Raw genomic sequence first — 27,014 nt, forward strand, 5'->3', positions numbered from 1 at the left:
GCAGTGGGTCCCCTACGCCTTGCATGGCTGCACATCAGCCTCACTCTCAGGTGACCACAGTCAGGCCCCTTTCCTTGGTGCCCTCAGGTGCATCTCACCTCCCAGTCACCCACACCTGCCTGCGAAGCCCGGAGCTCACTGGGTGTTGGGTGTTCCCTGAGTCTGGACCACAGACAGGCCCCTTTCCTCGGTGTCCTCAGGTGCATCTCACCTCCCAGTCACCCACACCTGCCTGCGAAGCCCGGAGCTCACTGGGTGTTGGGTGTTCCCTGAGTCTGGACCACAGACAGGCCCCTTTCCTCGGTGTCCTCAGGTGCATCTCACCTCCCAGTCACCCACACCTGCCTGCGAAGCCCGGAGCTCACTGGGTATTGGGTGTTCCCTGAGTCTGAGAAGTCTTCTGCTTTTTCCTTCCTCCAAAATTTCTTCCTCCAATTATTTTTCAAGAATAGCTCCTGCATGGGCCCCTCTAGGCTGCATGAGGCACTTCTCTTCTGCATGCTGACATCATCCTTATACAGCTTAGTGTGACATTGACCATCTTCTTTTGTGTTTTTTACTCGGTCACGTACATCCACTGCCCACCACCTTCCTCCAGAGGAAGTTTCCTGTGAGGAAGTCAACTCTGTCTCTGTATTTCTGGTGCACCACCACTGCTTTTTGAATGAATGGTAAATAAATGAGTGAAAGAATAACTTTCTTAGATGTAGATTTTCATTTAAAGAGGATCAAAGATGGCCCTGGCCGGTTGGCTCAGCGGTAGAGCGTCGGCCTGGCGTGTGGGGGACCCGGGTTCGATTCCCGGCCAGGGCACATAGGAGAAGCGCCCATTTGCTTCTCCACCCCCACCCCCACCCCCTTCCTCTCTGTCTCTCTCTTCCCCTCCCGCAGCCAAGGCTCCATAGGAGCGAAGATGGCCCGGGCGCTGGGGATGGCTCCTTGGCCTCTGCCCCAGGCGCTAGAGTGGCTCTGGTCGCGGCAGAGCGACGCCCCGGAGGGGCAGAGCATCGCCCCCTGGTGGGCAGAGCTTCGCCCCTGGTGGGCGTGCTGGGTGGATCCCAGTCGGGCGCATGTGGGAGTCTGTCTGACTGTCTCTCCCCGTTTCCAGCTTCAGAAAAATACAAAAAATAAAAAAAAAAAATAAAAAAAAAATAAAGAGGATCAAAGATGAGCTCTACACAGTTTGAGCAATTGATTAAAGCTCTGCCCCCGAACCTCAAAACAACCAATTGGACTCCACTGGAGAAATTCAAACAGCATCGTTAGGACAGGGGTGGGCCAGGTAAGGAATATCCTCATTTAATGTAGCTTATGATTTCCACAACCTGTGTGGATAATGTTTTTTGTTTGTTTGTGTGTGTGTTTGTTTTACAATTCTGTTTTTTAATCCATGCCTCCCTTAAATTATTGGATTTAGCTTGTAGCTGGGGACTAATGTAAATATGAACTGGTAAGGTTACACAGAATATGCTATGTTTTACTGACAAGATGCTTCAATGGACTTCTTGGGATGGAAGAAAAGGGGAATATCTTACAGGTAAGAGATCCAGTAACTTTTGAGTATAAGATGGGCGGAAACAGGCGTGGTTTTGAGTAGCATAGGCTCAATTCTAGGGATACTTTCTGAGGTAAAGTAAGATCTTTTGCTTCTAAATATTTTTTCACTCTGACCTCATATTGAACTTTGGGATTGTCCTTTTATTTATAATAATCAGATGAATACTAGAACAATTTATGTTACTCAAATATCGCCTTGGGCTCAAGGTAATTTTTTTATTGAATAATTATTAAACATAATCCTAAAAAATTGCTTTTAAATAACAGCCATGTGAAACATCAACTTCTTAAACTAATATTCATTCTTCTCTAAAAAAAATTGTGGTAATTATAAACAATAGAAAAATCATAGCTCATAAGAATATTTCTGCACTTCAAGTAAGTCTGAAATTAAATCATATTGTCCATTCGTCCTCATTCATTCATTCAACATATGCTGAAGTGCCTATGAGGTACTAATCACTTTTTCAATGAAAGCATACACAGAGTACAGCTGAATATAGTCAATATATAAACATGAATGCTAAAGGACGTAATATATTTCATTATATTATAAACTAGAAAACAACTTTAGACTACTTTAGAATGTACTCAATGTATCAATGGATACATTGCCACACAAGACAGTAAAAACTATCGTGAAAACCTGTTAACTTTTCCTTGTGGAATTATAAACTCATCTAAAAAGAAAAAAGAAAAAACAAACAAACAAAAACAACTTGATCTTAATTTTAACATATGCTCATGGCTTTAAGTTGGAAAAAACTAAATTTCTTTCTCAAGAGAGCTAAAACCAGCATTTGATATCTGGTACCTATAAATTGAAGAGGAACTGAGTTTGAGGGTTTTGAGGGGAGAAAGAGGAGTTTCTGGCACATAGGAGAGGCAGACTTAAATTAGCTAAGTTTCTTCCACTTCAACATTCTTTGTAAACACATACCACCAAACAGAAACCAAGGCATTGTGAGATGACTCCGATGTGCCCTGCCCTAAGTGTTGCCTATGTTCAATCTATGGGTTTCTAAATAATGCAGAGGCCACAAGACCACTGTTCTAGCCAGGCATTGATATGATAAATGAGAGGGCAGGCGCAGATGGACCACCCAGCTGAAATCCCACTGAGATGCTCCAGAAGCCATACATCCAGGGCTCAGCAACAATGTCAATTATTCAGACAGATAAGCTTGCTTTACATACTGCTGTGGAGAAGCGCATTTCAGAGCAATGTGTATTGCATTGCTTTAGGCAAAAGCAACTTAGGATAGCCTTGGCCACCAATTAGAATGAAAGATAGCCAACACACCACTATTCTGTTATTGGAGTTAATTATGTGCTGATCATGTTCCTAGATGACTGATTCTATTAATTAATTCTGGACTCCTCTCCCAAAACTTTCTCCCACCCAACCCCATTCCCATAAGAAGAAGAGGAAGCTCTGGCCGGTTGGCTCAGTGGTAGAGCGTTGGCCTGGAGTGCAGAAGTCCCGGGTTCGATTCTCAGCCAGGGCACACAGGAGAAGCGCCCATCTGCTTCTCCACCCCTCCCCCTCTCCTTCCTCTCTGTCTCTCTCTTCCCCTCCCGCAGCCAAGGCTCCATTGGAGCAAAGATGGCCCGGGCGCTGGGGATGGCTCCTTGGCCTCTGCCCCAGGCGCTAGAGTGGCTCTGGTCGCAACAGAGCGACGCCCCGGAGGGGCAGAGCATCGCCCCCTGGTGGGCAGAGCGTCGCCTCCTGGTGGGCGTGCCGGGTGGATCCCGGTGGGGCGCATGCGGGAGTCTGTCTGACTGTCTCTCCCCATTTCCAGCTTCAGAAAAATAAAAAATAAAAAAGAAGAAGAGGAAAAGGCAAAGAACAACAGAGAAATACTTACTACTTATTCTTCTTTTAAAAGTATATACATAAACATAGCATCTTTCTCTTCCGTTGCAGTGACAAGGCTGCCAGGTAGGCCCTAAAAGGCCATTAAAATACCTTAAGACCATTTCTTAAGGTAGATTTTGAAGAATCTTCTTACATTTTTTGTCTTATTTCTTATGAAGGCTTGGATTATGCGGAATATTATATTTCTTTATAGGGCAAGTCATAGGAACAAGTATCTTAGCTTTTTAATGATCCTCTCATCTAAGGAATATCCTCTATACAATACTCTCCCTTAATATATATATTTTTATTTTTCTGGAGTGAGAAGTGGTGAAGTAGAGAGACAGACTCCCGCATGTCCCCGATCAGGATCCACCTGGCATGCCCACCAGGGGGCGATGCTCTGCCCATCTCGGGTGTTGCTCCATTGCAACCCGAGCCATTCTATTGCCTGAGGCAGAGGCCATGGAGCCATCCTCAGTGCCTGGGCCAACTTTGCACCAGTGAAGCCTTGGCTATAGAAAGGGAAGAAAGGAATAGAGAGAAAGGAGAGGGAGAAGGGTGGAGAAGCAGATGGGCGCTTCTCCTGTGTGCCTAGGCTGAGAAGCAAACTCAGTACTTCCACACGCCGGGCCAACCCTCTACCATTGAGCCAACCTGCCAGGGCCCTACCTTAATATTTTGAAAAAGACTTCTAAAGTCAGTTATTGGAAATAGAGTATAAATCATACATGTCTTTGACATTCTCTGAAATACTGCCATTGTTTTTCTTCTTATCTTTGAAAAATTTTGCAGCAATAAAGATTATATCTGAATTAAAAATGGCTTTCAAGAAATAGCCATCCAAAGGACAAGTTTCACTGTTTTTAAGGGCAATTAGCTCACCATTTGCCACAATTCTGACCTCCATACTCTCATTAGTGATGACCAAGAGAACGTCACTTGTTACCCCTTTAACCACTCACTAGTGCTGGAATGTGTTCATGCTGCAGTGTCAGTCAAGTTTTCTATTATTAAATATGTCAAGAATTTTAGAACCATAATCAACATCAGTGGTAGAAATAAATCTATATCATTTCACATTATTTTGTCATTTATATCCTTCCCAAGGTCCATTGTACAGATTATTTTCCCTCTTTATGTTTTACAGAAATATAATTTATAAGATACTGCACTAAATATCATTGTGAAAGGGGAAGGTGAATAAAAGAGTATGTTTTCAGTCATACCTTTGCTTATGCTTTTTGTAGAAAACAAATCCACTGATTTTGGAATAAGATAATTTGACAGCAATAATGCTGCAAGGAAGGTGAGATTTGTTTCCTGTTCAAAAACATAGGAAACGTGTTGAGTAAGATAATGCTCGTTCATAAAATGTTTAATTTATAGAGAAAATATACATGTTTATAGCCATGTTTGCATTAGAAAACCTCCAAGTTTTCTATATATAAATATAAATCTCTATCTATACATATATATACACACACAGATAGAACTTACTACATAGTACATTTTTAATAAATGTTTTGCTTTCCACCTTTTCCTCCCTCCTTCTATCTTATCTTGTGTTATTGTTGCTGTCCCTTGCAGGGGAATAAGTCAGTTTGAAATGAGAATCTGAATAGAATGAATGTCAATACATTTTTCTGTAAGAGTATTGACATGTGTGATTTATGAATACCAAAGTATTTCTTTAAATTAAAAATTGCCAAAATCTATGCAAAACTCTCATTAATTCCAAGCTTTGTTAGTACTATATTTTCTAATAAGCACATATATTTCTGATGGACTGTGTGATCTTATGATGAATCAAATATTTGGGGTTATTTGAGCAGAAATAGACATACTGATATTGTGGCCTTGGAAGAGGAAGAATTTCCGTAAAGGGTGTGAAGTGGTATTTGGGCAGAGGTTTTGAATTCTGCAGATAAATGAAATTTATTAAAATCATTGGGTGTTGGACCTGGTTGATTGGCTCAGTAGTAGAGCATTGGCCTGGTGTGTGGACATTCTGGACTTGATTTCCAGTTAGGGCATACAATAGAAGTAACCATCTGCTTCTTCATCCCTTCCTTTCTCCCTCCCTCCCTCTACCTCTCTTCCTCTCCTGCATCCATGGCCTAATGGTTTAACTGAGTTGGCCTCAGGCACTAAGGATGGCTCCTGGCCTCTGCCTCAGGTGCTAAAAATAGCTCAGTTGCTGAGCAACAGAGCAAAAGCCCAGATGGTCACAGCATCACCTTTAGGGAGCTTGCTGGGTGGATCCTGGTTCAGGAACATACAGGAGTCTGTCTTCCTGCCTCTCCACTTCTCACTTAATAAAAAAATTAAAATAAGTCATTGGGTGTTACACAGGAATCCTAACTCTTTTCTATTCCCAATTAAAGACATACCTCTATACATATCACTGCTATCTACTCTGACCACCATGGAAAAAAGAGTGTACATCAATAAATAATAAATAAATTATAACAAACATACGATACATGTATGTACATATGTATCTCAACACACATACAAACACTTCCTCTACAGACACATAGCTTTCAAGAATACAGTACAATGTTGTTGACTATAATCATCTTGCTATACATTAGATCTTCAGAAACTATTCAGCATATAACTGAAAGGTTGTGACCTTTGACTGATGTTTCTCTTCATTTCATAGACCCTGACCCTTCAGCCCCTGGCAATCGCTATCCTACTCTGTTTCTGTGAGTTTGATGTCTTCAGAGTCCATATATAAATGAGATTTTACAGCATTTGTTTTTATTTTTGACTTATTTCATTTAGCATAATTCCCGCAAGGTCCATTTATTATAGAAACCTATAAAAATTTATTAACCAATGTCATCCCAATAAATTCAATAAAAAATAAAGAAAAAAAAGAGTCGATTCTATGAAACAGATCATTTGTTTAAGAAGCTTATTAAGCCCTGGCCGGTTGGCTCACTGGTAGAATGTAGACCTGGCATGTGGATATCCTAGGTTCAATTCCCAGTCAAGGCACAGAGTAGAAGTGCCCATCTGCTCCTCTACCCCTCCCTCTCTTGACTGTCTCCTCTCTCTCCCTCTTTCTCTCTCTTCCCATGAAGCCATGGCTCAATTGGCCTGAGTTGGCCCCTGGCAGTGAAGACGGCTCCATGGCCTCTGCCTCAGGTGCCAAGAAAAGCTCAGTTGCTGAGCAATAGAACAATGTCCCAGATGTGCAAAGCATTGCCCCCTAGTGGGCTTGCCAGTTGGATCCTGGTCAGGGCACATGCAGGAGTCTGTTTCTGTGCCTCCCCTCCTCTCACTGAATAAAAATAAATAAATAAAAAGAATAAAAAGATAAAAACTTGTTAAAATTCAGGGATATGGCAAAGGTATACATTTTGTTGTTGTTGTATAAGGAAACAACAAAAGCAAATAGAAACCCCAGAGGAAAACAGAAAATGTATGATAAAGTCTTAACAAAAACATGAGGAAAACTGAAATGTGGCATGAGTTTTACATGATTTAAACAATTTATATATTTCAATAAAAGGGAAATTCAGTTGAACCTCAAAAAAAGATTCATTCACGTTGCTGCAAATGACAGGATTTCCTTCTTTTTGTGACTAGATAGTATCTCATTGAATGTGTGTGGGAGGAGGGAGTGTATGTATCTGTGCTGAGATACATATGTACATAAATGCATCATATATCCACCTTATAATTTATTCATTGATTTGTTGATGTATCAAATGATCATGTTATATATCTTAAATTCACACAATGTTATATGCTAATTATATCTCATGAAGCTAGAAAAAAAGTATATTTTAACATCAACAAAGTAGGAAGCACTGAGTCTTAGAATAGGCAATCTTTCTCAGGGAACCAGAGCTGACACAGGTGATACTGCATCCTTATTACAGGTATCTATGGCTAAGAACAAGGCACTCAGAACTTGGTGCCTTAAAAAAGTAACCATCATCTCTAAAGCTGTGTGGGTTGACTGAGCTCACCTGGGGCTCAATGTAAGTAGCTGGCAGCTGGCTGGGAGCTCAGCTGTGCTGTTGACCAGTGTGCCTACATGTGGTCTATCCATGTGACTTGAGTTTTTTAAAGCAGGGTGACAAGGCTCTGGGAGAGAATGTCCTAAGATCAAGTATTCCAGCACAGGAGGTAAATGATTGCAGATCTCCTAAAATCTAGGCTTAACCTGGCAGACATCACAGGGTCTTCCTACACTTAAGTCAAATGGAAATAGAGTCCACCTCCCAGTGAGGGTCATGAAGAAGAATTTGCTGATATTTATAATCTCCTCCAATAATCATTCTTATATTTTTGTTTCTCATTTGCTTTGTCCTGGTGAGGAGGTGGTCAGAGATTGGTTCTTCCCTGTAGACCACTGTTAGGAAATCACAAGTGAACTAACTCACCTCAAATTCACTTCCAACTTGAAAATTTATTCTTTTCTGAAAATAAGTAGAGATGCCCACCTCTACATATCCATTTGGCTCCAACTATTCAGAGAGAAATCTCTTGTAAGAGCACATTTCTTCACTTACTCAACACATGTTTGTTGAGTGTCTAATCCAGGCACAGTTGGGTGGTGGATATAACAAGTCAATTCCATGCAGCAGCCTTGGCAGAGAAGAGCTTATGTGAGTAGCTTGTTATTGTCTTTGAAGAAGTTTTAATGGCAGTTTCACTCAAAGGGTGGGGGAGAGTTGAAATACTGGATCCATATTTTCCCATAGAAATATTATAGCAATAAATTACTTCTCCATGACAAGCCAGAACTTGCATCAAGCTCTTTTTATGGGCAACTCAGCAAAAAGGAGAGATCTGCCACAACAATGCCATGAACAGGCTGCAGTAAGCATGCAGAAGGCTTTCTCAGACTGGGAAGGGGAGGCTGAAGGAAGAATGCTTTGCTTTTCTTCCATATAAATATACAATTTATATTCAAACCTGCGTTTCCCCTCCTATCCTAGGAAGTAACAAATTGCCCCACAGATCTCTGTAATAGTCTATTCAGGTTTGTCATGAAACATACTCAGGCAAGGTAAAATAGCCATATCTTAAAATAACATTATACATTACTGATGAATCACAAAAACATCACAATTGAGAAATTTGACACATACGCTTAAATAGGTGGTACCTTGATGGGATCAGTGAAATCACTAAAATAAAACAAATTCTCTCCTTCTCCCTGGCTTGGTGATAACAAATTATTCAGCCAGGAAGCTGTATAGTCAATTCAAGTACATCACTGACAGCTGAGCTCATCAATGAGACCACCACGGCCACCAATTGCTCAACAATTAATGGGATCTCTGATCGATCCAGTTATACCATTAAGAAATAACTTGACCAAACATCTTTACAGTCTGGTTACTCCAGTTGTCTTAATGCCCAAAATGGATTGAGTTGTCCAGTGACCCAGTCAATGGCTTCACAATTGGCCTGCAAATAATCAAGATAGCCAGTCATCCGTGACCAGTGTAATTTCACTAATAAAGTGGAGCTGTCTCCTCGAACACTGCAAAAGCACTAACAAGATTGTTTTGACTATAAGCCATGGTCCCATCTGACAAGAGGACATTTTCTGGCAATTACATAGCCATATGTACCTTTGACCAGCCTCCCATAGCTACCACCAGCCATGGAAGCTGCAGTGTTACTGAAGATACAAATCAGATTAAGTAAATTGCAGTTGCAAACCAGGCATGTTGATAAATAGTTGGAAACTTTTATGATCATCGTGATGACTGCTATTTTGTAAATCTCTTCCTCTCCTACTCCCTCCTCCCCGCTTTAAAAAAAACCCCCACAAATGATCGTTTTCTTCCTTGGCTGAGATATTTGATCAAAGAATGAAATAAAAACATTGGAGAAGTAGTGCTTTTAAAAGCAATCTAGTCGTCCATGGACTATAAAACCTAAATTACAACCCCCTGATTTTCCTGGCAGACGCATCTGTTGAATGAAGCTCTTCTCTATTCAGCAGATATGGGTCTATTTTGCAAATATGATTTGCTTCACGTACACACACACATACAAACACCATGAAGAGCTCACCTGCTCTTATCTTACATTTTCCTCTCTCTTTAGTCAGCTCCATTTGCAGATTGCAGACTTTAAAGCAGTCATTAGAGTTATTTTATGGTTCACTTTTGCATTGTCATTAGCAATAGTCTTTCAAATATTTATCCACGTTGTCACCCAACCAAACATTTATGAGGCCTCTGCAAATATATTTAGGAGAAAAGCTATTGTCTGTGGGCCATAAACTATTCTTCCTGCATTAGTTATTAGCTCAGCAGTTTATTTGAAGGTGTGTTAGTGGAAACTAACATGCTGGCTAGTTCATGACCTATAGGAGCATTGACAGGGTCTTATTTAATGAGCCTCACAGAATAGAGAAATTAAGTTGTCACTAGAGCAGATATTCCTCCTCACCTTCCCCCATTTGCTGTATTGTCTGAGTTCTTTCCTGTGTTATAGCCCTCTCCTAATCCTTAAAATGTCCTTCTCTCCTCCCCTAGCAAAAGGTCAGACAGAACATACATAAAATATTGATGACTAATTTCAAATATATACATGACAAACACGGCTGGTCTAGCTAATCATAAAACCACTAAATGGGGATCAATTTAACTCAATTAAATTTATTTCAATAATGTCATTAAGATTTATTTTCTTATATGCAAAACTGAAAAGACATTTTCAACCAGTTATTCAGTTATTACATAAATCTATTAAAAAAACAGTAACTTTTAGTTTCACTTCTGTACATTGTAAATTCTTATTAATATAATTTAAGTTATGGCTTCAAACATGGTATATTTAAACATAGTTACAAATTTAATTTAGGTCCAGCCAAGGAAATTAATTCATCTTGAATTTTGAAGTCTGGCCTTGCATCTTTTTAGAATATATGTACAGTACTTAAAAAGAGATTTAAAATTTGATGAGTATGTTTTGATAATAATGTATTAATATAAAATATAATAATGTTCTCCAAGCCAAATGATATGATACATTCTAAACTTCTGTTTGAATCATTTTTTTTTTTGTGACAGAGACCAAGAGAGACAGAGAGAGGGACAGATAGGGACAGACAGATAGGAAGGGAGATGAGAAGCATCAAGTCTTTGTTGTGGCACTTTAGTTGTTCATTGATTGCTTTCTCACATGTGCCTTGACCAGGGGGCTACAGCAAACCAAGTGACTGACCCCTTGCTCAAGCCAGTGATCTTGGAGTTTCGAACCTGGGTCCTCTGCATCCCAGTCCGATGCTCTATCACTGCATCACTGCCTGGTCAGGCTAAACATAACTTTTTCATAAATTATCCTTAAAAGAAATAAATAAAAAAATCCAATGATTCATGCAGAAGTTTAGAATGTATCATATCATTTGGCTTAAAGAACATTATTATATTTTATATTAATACATTATTATCAAAACATACTCATCAAATTTTAAATCTCTTTTTAAGTACTGTACATATATTCCAAAAAGATGCAAGGCCAGACTTCAGAATTCAAGCTGGATTAATTTCCTTGGCTGGACCTAAATTAAATTTGTATCATTATCTTGGCCAATTGACTTGATCTATCTATCCCTAATTTGCTGATCTTTTAAGTGCATTTTGATGTTTTTGATGATTAATGAGGTTACTCACTTTTTCAATGCTCCTTGACTAAGAGTTCAATGTACTTTATGTATCTTACTATGCCTTAGACCAAGTGCTCTATCTAAATGTTGTTCAGTTAAAGTCCTATTGTCATATTGAAAGATGCAGTGCTATAAAATAATGTACTTCTCACACTCTTCATATGCATGCATATAAGTATGCACAATTTTTAATAAGATAACATAAGTTAGCATTTTCAAAGAAGGAGTCTGGAATTTATTTAATGCAAATATATCATTGTGATGCTCAGGTTTTAAAAAAATTATTTTTAGCACCTAATAAATGTTCATATCTTTAAAACTAAATTTTAAAACACCAATAATTCAACAATAAATATTAAATATAAATACTATTTACAATCAAATGATTTGTAAAATGCCAGGGGGTTATGGAACTCATAGAATAAAAAAGAAGAATTGCTGAATATTTTACAAACTACTTTTGAAATAATAGAATAGAATACATGAAGAAATATTAAAAACTATTTAAGAAATGATGACATCGGATCATTTACAACAACATGGATGGACTTTGATAACATTATACTGAGTGAAATAAGTAAATCAGAAAAAAATAAGAACTGTATGATTCCATACATAGGTCGGACATGAAAATGAGACTCAGAGACATGGACAAGAGTGTGGGGGTTACAGGGTGGGGGGGAGGAGAGGGAGGTGGTTGGGGGAGGGCACAAAGAAAACCAGTTAGAAGGTAACGGAAGACAACTGGACTTTGGGTGATGGAAATGCAGCATAATCAAATGTCAAAATAACCTAGAGATGTTTTCTCTGAACATATGTACCCTGATTTATCAATGTCACCCCATTAAAATTAATAAAAAACCTATTTTAAACAGACGTTAAAAAAACTTAATGAATAAAGATCAATAAATAATGCTTTAAATGAATATATACAGAAAGTAAATATAAATGAAAAAAGTGCATTGCATTAAAATAAGAACTTATGTTCATACAAATCATCATTAAGAAAATAAAGAGGCAAGTTCTGGAGAACATATTTGTAATATGACAAAAGATTTGTGTCCAGAATCTATAAATAACATTAATAAAAAAAGATAGCTAATATAATTTTAAAAAAATAAAAAAATGGAATCCATACCTCACAAAAGATATTCAATGCCACCTAAAACCACAATAAAATAACTCTGCTTCTGTACCAAAATGGCTAAACATAATAATAATTTTTAAAATCAGGTATCATTTGGGAAGGATGTGGAGTAAATGGAACTCTCAGATTCTGTGTGTGAACTGATGCAGACCCTTTGGGAAAAGACTTTAGGCAATCCCTACTACACCTAAAAATATATATTCCCTAGGACTCAACAATTCCATTCTTGATATGTCCAACAGAAATAATAAATAGTATGTGCACCAAAATCACGAGAGGCATTATTTTTAACGGCTCAACTGGGAACAACTTAAATGTACGCTGAAAGAAAATGGAAAAAAACAAACAAAATCTAACTTGTGCTATATTCATACACTGGAATACTCTTCAAAAGTGGAAAGGAAGCAACTGTTGATACATGCAACAGCACAGAAAAGTCTGGGGGGACAAGCAAAACACTAAACTAAAGTAAACCTTATGCTCAGCAAAAGAAGCCAAACACAAAACAACAAATGCCATATGATTCCATGAGCAGGCAAAATGGGTCTGTGGGGACAGAGCTAAAGGGTGGGACAAGAGGGTGATTAGGCTGGGAGGGAGCAGGAGAGAGGTGTCTGCTGTGCTAGGAAGACTTATTATCTTAATGTGAGTGGTAGATAAAGGTTATATTTACTTTGTAATAATCTATCAAGCTGCACACTGAAGATGCATGCAATTCATAGTGTTGTTATAATTTGTTTACAAAAATGAAAAAAAGAATATATATATATATATATATATATATATATATATATCAGGAAAGGCACAGTATTATGTAAATAATTCTGTTTAAGAAGGTGGGCGGTGTGGTATAAAGCCTCAACTCTGCAACAAGCACCAGTGTATCTCAAATTACTCATCCCGCAAATGCATGGGATGAACTAGTTGTTTTCTAAGAAAATGTTTCATTCTAAATGTCAGTGATTCTATAAGCAGACCGCCTTATTGTTTGGCTTATGTATGGGCAACATTTCAGTGCAATATACGTTTACTTCTATGATATACATCACGTGGCGTAAACTGTAGTCTTTATGAAGGAAGCTACCTGTTCACACACACACACAAACACAAAATACACACACACATACCTCATGGACATGAACAGCAGTGTGGTGAAGCTGGGTTGGGGGTGGGGAGAAGGAGGAGGGCACAGGGGGCATAAATGGTGATGGACAAAGACTTGACCTGGGGGTGTGAACACAGAATATTGTGCACAGAGGTATGTGTTGTAGAATTGGGCACCTGAATCCTGTATACTTCTGTTAACCAGTGTCACCACAATAAATTCTATTAAAAAAAAAAGGAATACTGCATGAGAGGTAAGTAAGGCCAGGTCAAGCCACACTAAGGATCTCCCAAAACTTTCTTCTGAGACCAATGGAGAACCTTAGGGAGGAATCAGCCCAATCAGAATTGTAATTTTTAAACTCTCATTGGGATTCCCTAGGGATGATGGTGAAAGGGATAGACAATGGGGTTCATTAGGAGGGTGTGACAGTGATCCAGAAAAGATACTATGGTGGCGTAACCTAAAATATTGACCTGGGATTTGGAGAGACTATAGATGTGAAAGTCATTAGGGAAGAGAAATGAATAAAACTCAATTAGATACAGGTCATAATGAAGAATGAGGAGCCAAAAAGGTGTAGATTTTTAGCTTGGGCATCATGTTGTGTAGATACATTAAACACCATTTGAATCTGAATAACATGAGTTCCAGACTAGAGTAACACTTTTCACAACGTGTTCCAGCAAAATATGCTCTGAAATACTTAGTCTTTGGCGGGTCCATTCAAGGAGTCTGATCAATTGTGAGGAAGATTATAATATTTTTTCAATAAACACAACAAGAGAGCTTTAACACAAGGACAGTAAGACAATCCAAATAAACACGGCTTATCTCTTTCATTCTTCTTGCTGAGTAATGAGCATTATGAATTGGTTAGAACATAATGGTTTTTTTATTAGACATCTCTCTTTGCTTTAATTAAAAGAGAACTGAATACTTGAAGTACTCTCTCTCCAGCTGACTTTGTAGCTTTGGTATTCAGTACTGAATCGAACACCATCCAATAAATGGTCTTTAATAAGAAATGTTAATTGAGCCCACAACGTGGGAGAAAATCTTGGAGCTTGACAAAGCTCAGCCTCCGCTTTCAATGAGCTTCACAAGATAAGGTGATAAGCATCATTTTCCTGTGAGTAGGCAAGTAGGTATTGAACGCACACTAGCTGGAAATATAGCACCTCATTTAAGCCATTAGACAAAGTCCCACTATCAGAATTTATCAATTTATCACTGTCAGAGATTTAAATATTTCCACCTGTTTTCACAAAACTCCCTTGGTCTTTTACAGGTTGTAGTCCTCTGTTTTCATCAGGGTCATAACTCTAGTGTAGATAGGAATTCTTCCACACACTGGAATCCTCGTTTCTGGATTTCCCATCCTAACACCTAGCACAAACCAGAGCTAATGGATGTCCTACTGTCTAAGGTTGAACTGTTCAGAGGGTAGAGCGTGCTATCAGAGTATCAGACATAGCTTGACAGTATAATACCAGTGGAGCAGAAGGAAAAGAATGTTGGAACTATCAAGGCCTTTTTGATAAGGTCTATGATTATTTAAGTCGATTTGAATCTAGTCAGTTTTGTTTCGTGGCTGCAATTGGCGTATTTCTTTGACATGTAGAGTATGAAACCCCAACATTTCTTGTAAAATTAGAAATAAATGACAGTTTAAAGCCTATGCCATCTGTGGCTAGGTGGAGGTTTCACACTTGCCAAATGAATTGGTTGTCATAAGCTGGTTTACATGAATTAATGGAAAAGTCTGTTTCCAGTACAATCGTGTTTCAGCCAGTCTGACCTAGCATACAAAAGCCATTTTGGGTCTCCGCTGGAGTGCACACCACTTAAAGGAAACATTGTCTACCAAGTGTAATAAGAAGCTGAGTTATCTACCGGATAGTTTGCAATTCATTAATTCATTGCTCCTCCTATCCCATATTTTTTCAGTTAGGCTTATGTGCAAAATCATTACTGGCCCAATAGGGTCTTTGTGTTCTAATGCTCATTATATACAAGGGGTCCTTGGGTTATGATAGTTTCAACATATGATGTTTCGAGTTTACGATGCTCACTCCCATAAAAACTTTAAAGAATTGAGACATGAGTGTTTTGGATTATGCCGTTAGCATCATACTACAGTTCAGTGTACAGTACAGTATATTTATGTCCTTTTTCTTTTTATGTGGCTTAGTTGTGTTTTTATGTTCTAAATTATGATTTTATAACCGTGTTAACATAGGTAAGTGACTTAGGCTACGATGTGTTTTGGCTTACATGAAAATTTGGGTTATATCACTGTTGTAGGAATGGAACTGTGTCGTAACCCGAGGACTGTGTGTGTGTGTGTGTGTGTGTGTGTGTGTGTGTGTGTATGAAGCCTTCCCTATAAATCATAAGTAAATGTTAGCTTAGCATAGTCTTAACTTCTCAGGTATTCATGCTCCAATTAACTAATTACTGACATAGACTTCAGATTTAAACATTTGACATCTAGTACTTGTCATGGTGGAAATAGCAAACGTTTACATCTAGCATCCCGTTGTAATTAGAAGTGACAATAGGCTAACAGAGGGAAGAAAAAAAGTTGCACATTTTGACTAAAAGTCTAAAAGTCAGACTCATATCATTTCAACATGAAACAGATATCTGAGGCAATTATTTTTCCAGAAAATCCTTACCTTGGTTTTCTACATATCCTGGGTAACAAAATTCCCAGGCTTTGAAGGATCAGGACCACCGCCATACTATTTCACTGTATTATGATAATGGAGACATAACTGAAGTAGAAGTGTTTCCTGTTTTTTGATGCTTCTCTCTCATTTTTTCTCTACCCAAGGGAGATTGAGATGGAGATAAAAGGAGGCTTTCTACAATATCATATGCGTACCAGCTGTTGCATATAGGCCTGGAGCTCCATTTCATTTTAGACTATATTGAAAAAAAATATATTGTTTTGCCATCAAAAAAAAACTTTGTTGAAATACGCCACAAGTTTTAGTCTCAGAACAAATAACCAAGTGAAAATCCAATGACTTCTTTATTCTGTAAGCTTGAAGACACTTTAAAGCAGTGGTCCCCAACCCCCTGGCCGTGGACTGGTACTGGTCTATGGGCCGTTTGGTACCAGTCCGCAGAGAAAGAATAAATAACTTACATTATTTCCATTTTATATATTTATAGATATATCTATAGTTAAGTCTGAACGATGTTTTATTTTTAAAAAATGACCAGATTCCCTCTGTTACATCCATCTAAGACTCACTCTTGATGCTTGTCTTGGTCACGTGATACATTTATTCATCCCACCCTAAAGGCCGGTCCGTGAAAATATTTTCTGACATTAAACCGGTCCGTGGCCCAAAAAAGGTTGGGGACCACTGCTTTAAAGAAATGTCTTTTTTTTTTTTTGTATTTTTCTGAAGTTGGAAACGGGGAGAGAGAGTCAGACAGACTCCCGCATGCATCTGACGGGGATCCGCCTGGCACGCCCACCAGGGGGCGATGCTCTGCCCCTCCGGGGCGTCGCTCTGCCGCAACCAGAGCCACTCTAGCGCCTGGGGCAGAGGCCAAGGAGCCATCCCCAGTGCCCGGGCCATCTTTGCTCCAATGGAGCCTTGCTACGGGAGGGGAAGAGAGAGACAGAGAGGAAGGAGAGGGGGAGGGGTGGAGAAGCAGATGGGCGCTTCTCCTGTGTGCCCTGGCTGGGAATCGAACCCGGGACTTCTGCACGCCAGGCCAATGCTCTATCACTGAGCCAACCGGCCAGGGCCAAAGAAATGTCTACAGAAAAAATTATGTGCATTTTATCAACTCAGGCAGGCTTTCCCTTTGCTATACCCTAAGTGGTAAGATCTTCTGTCTTTCATACTTACATTTCTTAAGAAATAAGACACCACATATTCAGCTTACAGGCCCAGTACCTGAAATCAAATCTTCTCATTCAAAAGGGAGTGAGGTGTCTAGAGTGACTGGAATTGGGAGTTGCACCTCTGTGATGAATTATTCCCAGATGCTGAGATGGATAAAGCATCCATCTCTCCCTTAAAATACCTATGCAAACAGGTGACTTTCAACCAGATGGCTTTAAGCATTGCATGTTCTGTTATTGTTCTGGACATAGTTAAAAATTGGGTAAAGACCTTTCTAATTCCAAGTCATAATCATCGTACTTCAACTGAAAAAAACATTCACTGAGCATAGACTGTGTGTAAGAACGGTGATAAGGCACAAGCTTGCCATTCATGGAATTGGTCTGTGTTCAGAAAATATTTATGAAACACTTTTGATGGGTATTGAGCAAAGCAGGGAAGACCCATGACCCTGGTAAATGCAACATCATAAAAAATTGATAATAGCTCTTAAATATGGAAGCTGCTATAATTCTTTTGTGTGTGTGTGTGTGTGTGTGTGTGTGTGTGTGTGTGTGTTTCTGAAGCTGGAAACGGGGAGAGACAGTCAGACAGACTCCTGCATGCGCCCCACGGGGATCCACCCGGCACGCTCACCAGGGGCGATGCTCTGCCGCGACCAGAGCCACTCTAGCGCCTGGGGCAGAGGCCAAGGAGCCATCCCCAGCGCCCGGGCCATCTTTGCTCCAATGGAGACTCGCTGCGGGAGGGGAAGAGAGAGACAGAGAGGAAGGAGGGGGGGGGGTAGAGAAGCAAATGGGCGCTTCTCCTATGTGCCCTGGCCGGGAATCAAACCAGGGTCCCCCGCACGCCAGGCCGACACTCTACCGCTGAGCCAACCAGCCAGGGCCGGAAGCTGCTATAATTCTGACTATTGAACTGCAAAGGCAAAATCCTATGGATAGAAATAGCAGTTGTTTTAATTTGAGTTTCACAAGGAACAGAGCCAAAGACTAGGGTATGAGTTCAAATAGCTTATTTGGGAGGTGGTCCCAGGAATCATGGAGAGAGTGGTGAAGTGGAACAAGGTAGGGAGGGCAGTAGGTCCGGGGGTGGGGGGTGCCGGTTATCGAGCCAGCTACCACAATGGGCCACTGGAGCTTAAAGCAGCCAGGGAACCCTGAGAAGCGGTTTAAAATAGATGACTTAAATGTATGGCACCCAGGAGCTACCACAATGGGCCACTGGAGCTTAAAGCAGCCAGGGAACCCTGAAAAGCGGTTTAAATAGATGACTTAAATGTATGGCACCCAGGGGGAGTTGGGGTATTTACGCTCTGGAAAATCACTGGATGAAGGCAAGGTTCCCAGAAGACCTTCTACTGGTAGAGGAGACAACCACTATTATGGAAATAAGACCTCACACAGAAGTGCAGATAGTGGCAGCTGGAAATTGGTTGGAGCACAAAGAAATGTTAAGGTCCAGAGAATGTGAACGGGACACAGGCAATGGGGTGACGTTTCCTTCTTCTTCTCTTGGTTTTTCTATCTACGTCTTTGTCATCTAACTTCATTAGTGGTACCAGGACAGAGAGGTTAACCTGCTTCTTTCTTGGTTATTTTTTCCTTGAGACAGTTCTTTCACACCTACTTGGTAATATCATGTTAAGATGTATTTTAAGATTGGAGTTGGGGTAGAGATGGGGTTGTAGGTCCATAGGTTCATAGGCTCAGCTTAAATTCTTCTCTCCCATCCCTTTTATTTATTCATTTTTTTTTTTTAGAGAGGAGAGAGAGAGAGAGGGAGAGAAGGAGACAGAGAGGGAGAGAGAGGAGAGAGAGACAGAGAGAGAGAAGGGGGGAGGAGCTGGAAGCATCAACTCCCATATGTGCCTTGACCAGGTAAGCCCAGGGTTTCGAACCGGCGACCTCAGCATTTCCAGGTCGAGGCTTTATCCACTGTGCCACCACAGGTCAGGCCTGTTAAGATGTATTTTAACAACCTGAATGTGAAAACACAAAAACTTGTAAGAAAAGCAAATTAGTATTAAACCGAGCTGTTGTATATAATGGGAACTATATGAGCTATTTAATTTCTTCCATATATGCACACATATCACATTGGCATTTCCAAAATATAGCTGAAGCTCAGAATGTTTTAATATTTGGGGCTTGATGACATATTCAATTCTATTCAATTGGCATCTGACAAGAAACAAAACTTTCCTTAGTCCATGCCTCCCTATGTCAAGAGTTTCTCCCAGGAAATTACTTGGCCTGCAGCTATAATATGACACTATATAGGGCTGCCTTGTTTTGCTTTTCATATGAGCATTGATCACTTTAAACCAATGAAATTAAGAAGTAGCAAACCTTGTGAGCCACAGTTTGTCAGATGAGGTAGTATTTGCACCAAAGTTTTAGTTACATTTAATGGTGTTGAGTTGTTGAGTTGTGACTCAGACAGGGTTTCTGTAAATTTGCTTTAGTTTGTGCTTCCTTGGGTACATATGTAATGGTTAAGTGAATATGTTTACACAGAAAACAAGGCATAAAAAATTAATAAAATATATAGAACAAATATATCTTCTGCAATAAAACAAAAAAGAATCCCAACCATATGAAATCTAAGGAGGCTTTGGGTTTCTCTGGGGAATATGAATCTATTAGTTCTCATTCGAACCAACTACATCAAGCATCATTAGTATCCACATATAAATTTTCCATTTTCTTCACACTTTTGTCATAATCAGAATCACATTCCAAGGCTCTTCGTTTCAGCCTGTTATAAATAATGCAACTGGAAGGGGTAATTTATGGAATGACGTGCAAGCAAAGGCACCATTTGTCCTTCTAACTCTGAAGAGACAAAAGCAAAGCAAACAACTCTTTTGAGCTCAATATCAGAATTCTGATCACCAAGACTTGGTTTCTATTTAGAGAGTCAGTCATTCAGACATCTTTGAGTAACTCACTGAAATTGCATCTAAGGAAGTCGATTCTCTGGAAAATGGGCATCCTTTTCAGGATTGATAATTCCCACAAAGATGCGGCCTTTTCAGCTGAGCTTCTTGATTTATTAAAAAAATCCAGTATGCCCGATATTTATTTATTTTCCCTTTTTCATTTCCCTCAATTGGATTTTTAAAAATCTATCTATCTATCTATCTATCTATCTATCTATCTATCTATACACATATCTATGTTATGTCTACATTTCTGGAAAGTCCCTTCTTGACCTTCTTTATTGCCAAGGTGGTATTTTTCCACAGTGAAACCCTGTGGAGCGTGTTAGTTTATTGTGCGTGGCCATCCTCCTTATTAATTCAAAGTAACTATTACAGAGGATCAATAGAGCATGAGTGATTCTTGCACTTTGAATAACTGAGACAGCCCCAAATATCAGTTCAGACAAAGGCCTATAGAGTAATATGGGAAAATACTGGGTTTAACTCAACAGGCATTTTCTGGGAGTCTACCTTGCACAAGGCACTGTGTTAGATGTGAAGGAAAGTTCAGGCGGTTGGAGACAGCCTCTGACTTTAAGTTTAGAGCCTCATGAGGACCTCAAACAGCGAGATAAAGTAAGAGACCAACACACAAAGCAGGACTCACTCTGTAGAATTTCCAGGCACCTGGGTTTATAATAATGTCTAAATCAGGCTTCTTATACAATCACTTATGAATTGGTGGCCTCCTGCATATCCAGTCCCTGCCTACCTGTCCTCACATTTCAACATTATCCCACTTCTTTCTGTACCTTAACTGAACTTTCTGTAGTTCTCTGAGCATGGTGCCTCTTTCTGGTCACAGATTCCTTGTTCATCTGCCTGGAAGGCAAAGCCATTGCTGTTTACCTGCACAACTGCTGCTCGCAGATTCTAGGGCCAGAGAGGGTGCTATAAACTCTAGGAAATTTTTCCTTATCCTCCTAATGTGGTTTAGGTGCCATCTCTACTCCTTACTTTACCATTCTGAATTCTCCCTGCCTCGACAATGTTAAACTCTATCACATTCCACCCATCTAGCCAGTCAGCACAGTTTAATTATTGTGGTTTTTTTATGTGCCTGAAAAAGATCATCAAAAACATGAAACAAGGCTTTTTTTTTTCTAGGTGAGGCAGACTTCCATATGTGCCTGGACCAGGAACCACCCGGCAACACCCATCTTGGCAGATGCTTGAGTACTGAACTATTATTAGCATCCGAGGCTGATGCTCAGATCAACCAAGCTATTCTCAGCACCCAGGGCCATGCTCAAACCAACTGAGCCATTGGATGCTCAAACCAACTGAGCCATTGGCTGTGGGAGGGGAAGAAAGAGAGAAGTTGGAGAGGGAGGGGTAGAGAAGCAGATGGTCGCTTCTCCTGTGTGTCCTGACCAAGAATTAAACCTGGGACCTCCATACAACTGGCCAACACTCTTGTCAACTAAGCCACCAGCAAAGGCCAAAATAAGGCTTTTGTTCTCAATTCTAGTAAGAAGAAATAGATAATAGACAACTAAAAATTTTAAAATAAATGATAATTTTAGATAGTTTTTAGCATTATAAAGAAAATTAAATAAGAAAATGGAGACACAAGGTTACCTCAGGGGTGTAGTAGAGCCACGTAAAATAGGTGACATGAGATGGCAACTCAGAGGTGTCCACAGCACTCACCCTCCCTCTAGTTTCCATTATTTTTAAGCCTTAAGAAAGAGTTCCAGGCAGAGGATGATGAAGGTGAAAATCTGAGGCAATAACCACTAGAGAGTTGAGTGTGAAGGCAAGAGAAGCACATATGAAGTGAAGCTGTTGAAGGTGAGGTTATGCAGGTGTTCGGGGTGTCAGGAAAGTTTTTTTCCAAATACACTGGAAATCTACTCTTGGACTTAAAGTAGTAGCAGTAAGAAAAATGAAAAAATAATAAATTTTTTAAAATCACTATGGCTGAGGCCCTGACAGTTTGGTTCAGTGGTAGAGCATTGGCCCGGCGTGTGGAAGTCCTGGGTTCGATTCCTGGCCAGGGCACACAGAAGCACCCATCGGCTTCTCCACCCTTCCCCCTCTCCTTCCTCTCTGTCTCTCTCTTCCCCTCCTGCAGCCAAGGCTCCATTGGAGCAAAGTTGGCCCGGGCACTGAGGATGGCTCCGTGGCCTCCGCCTCAGGTGCTAGAATGGCTTGGGTTGCAATGGAGCAACACCCCAAATGGGCAGATCATCACTCCCTGGTGGGCATGCCGGGTGGATCACAGTCAGGTGCATGCAGGAGTCCATCTGACTGCCTCCCCACTTCTAACTTCAGAAAAATACCAAAAAAATCACTGTGACTGCTACATAGAAAATGTCTACTATATAGAAAAAAAGGTGGAGTGATCTGGATAAGTAATGATGTTTGTCAGCTAAATAATCTATATCTCTCTATTATATTTTCGTGGAAATAGAAGATGTATGCATCATGTCTTTATTATATCTATTTAGCTAATGGCTTATATACAGGTTAGGGCAAAAGTCTGTTTACAGTTGTTTGTATGAAAAATAATATATAATTAATAAATAATAACACAAGAATAATCTGTGTTTTGTATACTCACAACTATAAACTTAGTTTTGCCCAACCCTGTATTTAAAAAGCTCTCAACTTATGGGAAATAGCTACTTCCTAATGGAGTTGACAATAATTTTATCTCAACATATTCCCTTCCTGTCTTCTCTCTAAGGCCAAGTCGTTGGGTGACCAATGACTGTTCTCACCAACTAACTTCGTCACTCAAACTAATGCTTTCACTGAGGGATATTGAAATATGAGCATCCTAATGAAAACATTTTTACATTATACACAACAAAGATGCTCTTATAAATGACTACTATTTACTTTAGTGGTAGAGCCTATATTTCTCAATACATATCATTTAAACCCAACATTTGGAGAGTCAACCAAATGATAATAGTTCTTTTTTAAAAAATATGATTTTATAAATAAAACATTTTGTGGAAAATACTGATACAAATAATAATACTATTGTAAATAAAATGCTAATTAAGTAGAAATATCCTAAATTCTCATAGTTTATAAGAAAATATCTTTTTCATAGTTTTGTGCGTGTGAATATAGAATCCAAAATATTTTAGAACTATTTAGTTTATGAAAAACCATTTCTAAGGTGGTTAGCCTTATTATTCTTTTTTTTATTCTTTTTTTTTTTTTTACAAACCCTTGTGTCGAGGGCTGACTTTCAATAGATCACAGCGAGGGAGCTGCTCTGCTACATAAGAAACCCCGACCCAGAAGCACGTCGTCTGGCCTTATTAATTTGATAGGTATCCTCGCATCATTATCCATCCGATTCATTGGTATGATGCTGTTGGGTGAATAAAAGGGATAAAAATATGAATTCTAAGTGAAAAGCTTACTCTGTTTATTTTCTGAAGTAGTAAAAGAGAGACAGATCAGTCCATGCTCAAGTTTCTTATTTTCAGAGCTGTTCAAAATAAATATCATTAGCAATATATGTAATTTAAAAAGTAAATTTAATGTATGTAATTTAAAGAAATAATAAATGTAGGCCCTGGCCAGTTGGCTCAGTGGTAGAGCGTCGGTCTGGCGTGCGGGAGTCCCGGGTTTGATTCCCGGCCAGGGCACACAGGAGAAGCGCCCATTTGCTTCTCCACCTCTCCTCCTCTCCTTCCTTTCTGTCTCTCTCTTCCCCTCCTGCAGCCAAGGCTCCATTGGAGCAAAGTTTGCCCAGGCGCTGAGGATGGCTCTATGTGGCCTCTGCCTCAGGCGCTAGAATGGCTCTGGTTGCAACAGAGTGACACCCCAGATGGGCAGAGCATTGCCCCCTGGTGGGCATGCTGGGTGGATCCCAGTTGGGAGCATGTGGGAGTCTGACTGCCTCCCTATTTCCAACTTTAGAAAAAAAAATGTAAAACCAATTTTATATTTTAACTTAATATAAATATATCTAAGTATTATCATTTGAACCTATAACTAATATAAAATCTTTTTAAAGAGCTAATTTACATTTTTTTCCTGGTATTGAGCTTGAAATCTGTTTCATGTTTTATAACCCATCTCAATTTGTACTCACCACATTTCCAGTACACAACTGCGGATTCTGCATTGGAGAGGTGTGTGTGTGTGTGTGTGTGTGTGTGTGTATAAAAGTAGGAAGCAAGTGACTTGCAATGAATTCAGAAGATGGCTCTTTCTTCTAAACTTACAGGCTGATCCATATAATGACCCATAACCTTATTCTTTTTTTTCTTTTTTCTTTTTTTTTTTTTTTGTATTTTTCTGAAGCTGGAAACGGGGAGAGACAGTCAGACAGACTCCCGCATGCGCCCGACCGGGATCCACCCGGCACGCCCACCAGGGGCGATGCTCTGCCCACCAGGGGGCGATGCTATGCCCCTCCAGGCATCGCTCTTTTGCGACCAGAGCCACTCTAGCACCTGGGGCAGAGGCCAAGGAGCCATCCCCAGTGCCCGGGCCATCTTTGCTCCAATGGAGCCTTGGCTGCGGGAGAGGAAGAGAGAGACAGAGAGGAAGGAGGGGGGCAGTGGAGAAGCAAATGGGCGCTTCTCCTATGTGCCCTGGCTGGGAATCGAACCCGGGTCCCCCGCACGCCAGGCTGATGCTCTACTGCTGAGCCCACTGGCCAGGGCAGCCTTATTCTTTTGTCAGTCATCAAACCATGGCCTAATGAGAGCCCAGTTCTGGTCATTAAGATTTTCAAATTAAGCGCACCTAGCTTTCCTCTCTGCTTTAGTAACTCAAATGCATACTTACTGGAATATTTTAACAATCATTTGACTGAATTAAACCAGTAGATTTATAAATGCTACCTGTGTTTGATAGGATACAACATTTCATTTCACCTAATTTCTCTATCTATGATTTCTGGGACCCAGATCTTGTCTGGAGAATAGTTACTGGTGAGAGTCACTAGCTGGATGCAAAAATGGAAAAAAAATTACAAATAAACTCTATCAAAATGTATTTTTTCCTTTCCACCATGTATATTATGGAAACATGTGCATAGCTCTGTGTGGACAGACCACTAGTGCATTCTCTCATTTAAATAAAGACCAAACAAATGTCATGGCCTTCTCTAATTGAAGATCAGTCATTTACTTGGGGTCACTGATTAAATACATCTTTGGCTCATGTCTAGAGCGGAGAATAAAAGCTCAAACTTGTCACCCTATGAAATTGGTTTTTTAATTGGTAAATATTTCCAGGTATCTATTTTCTTTTCTTTTTTTAAAAAAAAATTCCTATCTGAAATAAAAGAATTAAGCTCATTTTGCCATCACCTGGGTGGCTCATTCAAATAATGTTATATTATCCTTAGCAGCTTTCAAATGGTGGAAAAAATACATAATTTTAAGACTGTATGCCTTTTCTTTTCTTTTTTTGCACAGTAGATATTTAATCAATAAACTGAAAAGTAAAATTAAAATAAAGACTTATCATTGTCCAGTGAAGTTTCATTTAGAACTCAGAGAATTCTGTTACTTGAAAAAGAATATATTATATAAAGTCCAGCTGTAAAATGCTTCCTCAACATTTTGTCACCATTTAAGTTTACCACTGTGTTTTCTTCTTAGCAACAAATATATAAATAAACCATCAAAGACACACAGTAAGCAAGCAAAAATCCAGGGACAGTCGGAGACACCCTGTATAAAGAGCATTCTGTTCCCTTCTGCACATGTGAAAGGTGTTAAGTGGCTTTCAGAGCCATGCAAAATGACAGCTCCTGAAAGCCTAGCTCAGGGCCGGTGTCCAGCAGGGAACATCAGTGTCTTCATTGAACAGCTGTAAATGAAGCCACCACTGGCTGTGACGTTGAGGGAGTGCCACCAGTTGTGAAACATGTCCTGGCTTTGGCATATTAAAAATGTAGCTCTGATCACTCATTAGAAGTTCTGTTGTTAAGGAAAACCTACCATTTTATTCACAAAGAAAAAAAATCAGTTTTGAGGATTACAGTGTAGGAAAAAGAGAAATAAGACATTTTATCTGTATTGGAGGACTGAAGAAAAATCTATAAAAATGAGATGAAATACTGACTGTATCCCCAAGGTTTCCCAAAGGCCATTCTTTTGGAGAAATGGGTCACATTCTGATGAACTATCTCAAGTTGCTTTAGGAGAGTCTCAAGACCAATAATTATTACCCTGTAAGCAGAAGCTACACATTAGTCACAGAACAAAACTGCCAAGGACATGGGCATGCTCCAGTTCTCTGAGAGGGTTATTTTTGCTTCGTCCATCTTCATTTCTCCATTACCAACTCAGTCAATATCAATCCCCACTGATTCTCCTTCACGTGTCTTAGATACTAATTTCTCATTTTCATTTCCTTCTCACTTACCCAGACGCTCCATGCTTGCCCTGCTAGATAACCACAACGATGGCACATCTCCATTCCTCAGGCTCCTGGCTCTCTCCCAGCCACCACTCTCCCCTCAGGGCAGGGCATCCTTACACAAAAACTACGATCACTTTTCTTTTCTTTCTTTCTTTTTTTTTTTTTTTTGTATTTTTCTGAAGCTGGAAACGGGGAGAGACAGTCAGACAGACTCCCGCATGCACCCGACCGGGATCCACCCGGCACGCCCACCAGGGGCAACGCTCTGCCCACCAGGGGGCGATGCTCTGCCCCTCCGAGGCGACGCTCTGCCGCGACCAGAGCCACTCTAGCGCCTGGGGCAGAGGCCAACGAGCCATCCCCAGCGCCGGGGCCATCTTTGCTCCAATGGAGCCTCGGCTGCGGGAGGGGAAGAGAGAGACAGAGAGGAAGTGGGGGGGTGGGAGGTGGAGAAGCAAATGGGCGCTTCTTGGCCGGGAATCAA

General features: G+C 40.1%; 1 protein-coding gene across 4 annotated transcripts in view; it reads right to left on the bottom strand.

Moving 5' to 3' along the window:
• Positions 1-27,014, bottom strand: part of MACROD2 (mono-ADP ribosylhydrolase 2) — a 2,105,833-nt gene that overhangs the window by 226,335 nt on the left and 1,852,484 nt on the right. The window lies entirely within an intron of this gene.

The sequence above is a fragment of the Saccopteryx bilineata genome, chromosome 6 (genome assembly GCF_036850765.1).
Source record: "Saccopteryx bilineata isolate mSacBil1 chromosome 6, mSacBil1_pri_phased_curated, whole genome shotgun sequence".
NCBI lineage: Eukaryota > Metazoa > Chordata > Mammalia > Chiroptera > Emballonuridae > Saccopteryx > Saccopteryx bilineata.